Raw genomic sequence first — 5,650 nt, 5'->3', positions numbered from 1 at the left:
GTATGTATGTATGTTCCTCGTGTATACATACTTTAAAATGTGTACATTCTTCGTGTGTACATACCTCATCATGTGTACATTCCTCGTGTGCACCAATTTTATGGGTGTCATAATTTCTGTTTCCGGCCTCGATATTATTTAAGCCCATGTGTGTGTGTGTGTGTGTGTGTGTGTGTGTGTGTGTGTGTGTGTGTGTGTGTGTGTGTGTGTGTGTGTGTGTGTGTGTGTGAGTGTGTGTGTTTTAACAGTTCAAGGAAGTATTTTACGAGTAGTTTACTTCCGGTTACACAATTCCAGGTATACTAGTTTACCCGTCGAGGTATACACGAGATTTTTTCGAGGGGTGTTGTGCGGCCCGCGGAGGAATACATTATGGGGGTAAATTAGTAAAAGATTATGTCATAAATATTAATTTCTATATTTGGTGATGGTTAGTATTTTTTAGTTTGATTTAGTCGTGTAAAACAACATTCTGGATCTAGTTTACCGCGGAGGACAACAACACCCTGTAGTGTAGACCAACATTTTAATATTAGTTTACTTAGCGGGGAACCACATTTTATGTAGTTTATTTTGTGTAAACTGTGAACCAATATTGTATCTATAGTTTACTCCACGAAGGCCATTCAGTTTACTGTGTGTAGACCAACATTCTACATCTCTGCTTTACACCGCGGAAGGCAACATTTTAACGTCATTAATTCCGGAAGAAGGATGTTGTGAGAACTACTTTCCTCCGCGGCGGGGAGTAACGCGGCCAGGGGGTATCGAACCAGGATACGGTACCTGACACACACACACAATGATCACCTGAAGATTACTCACCCCAGCTTAATTCACCCCAAGATCACTTTCCCCAAGCTTATCTTATCTGAATGTTAGCCACCCCAGCTTATTTCACCTGGAGATTAGCACTAAGCTTCACACGGCACCTGGTGACGGAGTAGAAGGGAGGGGAGAGGAGGGAGAGGAAGGGGAGAAAGGGGGGAGTAGAGGAGTGAGTGAGTGAGTGAGTGAAGAAGGGAGGGAAGGAGGGATTGAAGGAGGAAGTGAGTGACGGAGGGAATGAAGAAGAGAAGGAAGGAAGGAATGAAGGAGGGAGGGAAGGGACAAGTTGCTACAGGACTCCCCATAGCGACAGCGGCTCACAAGTTAAGAGTGTTGGCACTTTTATAGCGGGGCTGAGATTGGCTCATTAGGAGGAACACCTTAACTACTAAATGGCACTTACCTGTGTGTGTGTGTGAGAGAGAGACCAGTGATTTCTACCAAAAGGGCGGGCGGGCGGGTGGGCGGGTGGGCGTGTGTTGTACCTGGACCATTAATAAGTAATGGGGAGCCTTATTTGCATGACAGGCGGCTACCTGCTCACTCACACGCAACTCTGATACGTCCCTCACACACACACACACACACACACACAGAGCCGTAAATGACATCTCTCTCTCTCTCTCCCTCTCTCTCTCTCTCTCGCTCTCTCTCCCCCGTTAGGTATGTAGGGCCACACACACACAGGACAGATTCTTCATGGTGGTTCGGGATGGTACTGCCTAATAATGTTGTCAAGCAATTAGGCACGCTGCTGCTACTACTACTACTACTACTACTACAGCCTCTCCATACCTACCTCCTCCCTCTCACATTCTACCCTCCCCTACCTTCTCCTCTCCACCTCCCCACCCCCACCCCCTCCCCCACCCTCCTCCCACCCCCCACCCTCCCCACCACCAACATTTTATTACCCTTGTCTTCGCCTTAAACACTTTTGCTCTGACGTAACATTTCTCTCCTGTTTTGTTCTTGTAATTTATTGAAGATTATATTTCTCTTCTGTGACAAGAGTGAGCAATTTCTCTCACTATCTCTCTCCCTTTAACCCATTTCTCACTCTAGATGTATCTCTGTGTCTGTGTTAAAGAAAGAGAGAGAGAGAGAGAGAGAGAGGAGGGGAGGAGGAGGGGGGGAGGGGTAGACACAATCGACCAACACAGTACAGTTAATCGTCTTCCCATAACAAATGACCTACAAGAGGCGGCCTTATATAACATGGCCCATCACTCTCCCGTCCACCTGGGGGCCACACACACACACATGGAGCTATTATACACACATACACAGCTATCTTACACACATACAAACATACATAAAGCCAATATACAAATACAATCATCTATAAACACACACCCATACACACATACACAGACACACACATACACACACACACACACAGACACACACATACACGACAAATTACCTGTACAAGGAACATAGAAACGTAATCAACAGGTCGTCAAGGTAATATTTATAGGAGGTATTTCTGGCGATAAGTTACTAGATGACGTCAGTGATAATTTGTTTCAAGGTAGATGACGTCAGTGATAATTTGTTTCAAGGTAGATGACGTCAGTGATAATTGTCTCGTAATCTCTGAAGTCTCTTTAGTAAATGGAGAGACAATAAAGAGATGAGAGAGAGAGAGAGAGAGAGAGATTTTCCCTGCAGTATATGCTGCCCTCTCTCTCTCTCTCTCTCTCTCTCTCTCTCTCTCAACCTTGACCCTAGTATATCGTAAACATGTAAATTCACCCCAAGTCATTTTCAATTATAATTCTCGCCGTCATCCGCCATTAAATTTATAACAGCTGTAAACGTTGGTGGCTTCTGGAGAGTGTCATTAAATTGTCTAGTTAATATTTCCTTAACGATGATCTTTTGCTGTTTTATATATAGAGGAAAAAAAGATCTCCCCATGACATTATTTTTGTTAAGTGTTTCTCTCGTAAAGAAGAAAATGGTGAGATATATATCGTTGAGACAAGACAAGAGTGCAATGGATTTATCGTCATGAATTGATTTTTTATTTTTTAGTAATTGTGAAATGTTTAGTGTGTGTGTGTGTGTGTGTGTAATAATAATAATAATAATAATAATAATAATAATAAACGGTTTAATTAAGAGGCATGGCAGTCGGAAAGCTAATCTAACCTTACATAATACTAACCTAGCACACTATAACCCAACTCCAACTCCAACCTTAACATAATACCTCTCTCTCTCATCTCCTTCTCTCTCATCTCCCTGTTCTCTCTCTCTCTCTCTCTCTCTCTCTCTCGTTTCCCTTTATTCTGATTATCTTGAGAACTTTACGAGGGCCAAACGTCAACTCACCCCCCCCCTCCCCTTTAATAATATACCCAGCCCAGCAGCTTCTCAGGTTCATGCAGATATACTCAAATTATATCATGGTAATTATTAATATACCTGGTTATATTCGCCTCACGCTCATTGTTTAACAGGTGAGAATTTTCTGGTCATGTTCAATTGTCTCGTAAAATTTTTTTTCAGATTTTATTCATTTTAATTAAATTTTTTCTTGTTTCTTTCTGTTTGTGTTTAGTTTATGTTCATTTTGGTGTTTTGTTTATTTTTTTTATTTTTTTGCTCATATTTTTATTTTTTGGGGTAAGTTTTTGTTATTTTTTTATTGTTTAAGTTTTTGTTATTTTTTCCTTTTTTTTTTGCTATTACTTTTTTTAGTTTTCGTTATTTTTGTATTTTTTTGGCTCAGTTATTGTTATTTATTTTTCATATTTTCTTTCATTTCTATTAATTTAACCCAATTATTTTCACTTTTCTTTCCATTCATTAACTCAACAGAGACCAAGAGTTAATTACCTGGTTTTAAGCTCATTAACATTACCACTAATTAACCCCCATGAGTACGATGACTTAATCTCATGAGTACAGGGTTATTGTACTCAATCAGATTAGCCCTCGGACTCAAAGGGGCAACACATCATACATAAGGGATTAAGCTATGTACTCGAGGGGTTAAGTCGTCGTACGCAGGGGTACATATATCGTACTCAGGGGGCGGATTCAAAGTACTCAGAGGAAGGGCATCGTACTCAAAGGGTTAACAAATATACCTGTAACTCTGAAATTATATATACCTAAATACAAGGCCGTGTTAAAGAGGTGATCCGTACTAGAGGTGTCCGTACTAGAGGTGGTCCGTATTACCGGTGTCCGTATTACCGGTGTCCATATTATAGAGGTCACCAACAGGTCCAGAAGGGGTGACTAATGAGGAACTTTTTATATATCACACACACACACACACACACACCATCTGTTGACCTTCTTAGTCTTGACCTATCATGCCATCAGACCTAAGCAGAGTGACCCTTAAACCAGGTAAATTCCAAGTTAACTAGATATATGTTCACCTGTACGAAGATGTTTATTCCCAGGTACAAAAAACTCATTAAGAAACTCGTATATATTTAGTTATAACAGGTATACCATCTTGTGCTGCCGAGGAGAATGTTGTAATAAGAAAGGCGTATTGTCTTCTCAGGTGAGGTTTTAATAATTGGGTATACCTGAGCATGTAGACCCCAGACAGGCAAATGCTCCGCCTACCTTAATTACATGTCATTGTCAGGTATCTGTAAGCTGGTGTTAGACGTGCCAACACCTGCCGCCATTAGTACCGCGCTCAACCTAAGCTATTACCTGGTCTAGACTAGCCTTACCTATCATATCCTAACCTAGCCTAATCTAGTCTAACCTAACCTAACCTAGCATAACTTAACCTGATCAAGTCTAGCCTAACCATACCAAAATTAATTAAATCTTAGATAAGGTTTAGTTAGATTAAGTTAAGTTAGGTTTGGTTAAGTTAAGTCAGGTTTTCAGCAGGTCAGGTTAGGTTAAGTCAGGTTTTCAACAGGTCAGGTTAGGTTAAGTCAGGTTTTCAGCAGGTCAGGTTAGGTTAAGTCAGGTTTTCAGCAGGTCAGGTTAAATTAAGTCAGGTTTTCAGCAGGTCAAGTTAGGTTAAGTCAGGTTTTCAGCAGGTCAGGTTAGGTTAAATCAGGTTTTCAGCAGGTCAGGTTAGGTTAAGTCAGGTTTTCAGCAGGTCAGGTTAGGTTAAATCAGGTTTTCAGCAGGTCAGGTTAGGTTAAATCAGGTTTTCAGCAGGTCAGGTTAGGTTAAGTCAGGTTTTCAGCAGGTCAGGTTAGGTTAAGTCAGGTTTTCAGCAGACGTATAATAAGACAACAGGTAAAGCAGCCATTAAGGTAAAACTCACCTGTGTAACATCGTTTCATTTACGACTTTGTGTAAAAAAAAACCCGTCAAATAATGGGTTAAGTGGAGCGCCATCCTCAACCTCTCAATTACTTACAATGAATGACCCACTTTTTTAAGTAGCCCGGTTCTGGGTGGTAAACACTGTCCACCCCCAGGACGAACAACGACCCGTGGCTCCTCCAGTATTATCAGTCATTAATCCTAGGAAAAAATAATGGATCTCTTTAGGTTATTTAATCCTAGTATAAACAACGCCACGTGAATACTCGAGTCTTTATCAGTGACTAGTTAATCATAGAAAAAAATTACGGATTTTTTCTAGTCCCAGGGTGAACAAAAACCCCCTGGTATAAATAAAATCCCAGGAAGAACAAGACACTCTTAATAAATCTGCAGCATGGCCAGTACCTCACGCCAGGATGAACAACGCCCCCTGGCAGTAAATACATATAATACCCAGGACTAACAAAGCAACGAGGAAGCGTGGTGATGAACGTCAATATATAACCCCAGGACGAACAAGGCCAGCAGAAGGGTGGGGTGGGGTGGGGTGGGG

The sequence above is a fragment of the Homarus americanus genome, unplaced genomic scaffold (assembly GCF_018991925.1).
Source record: "Homarus americanus isolate GMGI-L3 unplaced genomic scaffold, GMGI_Hamer_2.0 scaffold36970, whole genome shotgun sequence".
In the NCBI taxonomy this organism is placed as follows: domain Eukaryota; kingdom Metazoa; phylum Arthropoda; class Malacostraca; order Decapoda; family Nephropidae; genus Homarus; species Homarus americanus.
This window is presented reverse-complemented; position numbering follows the sequence as displayed.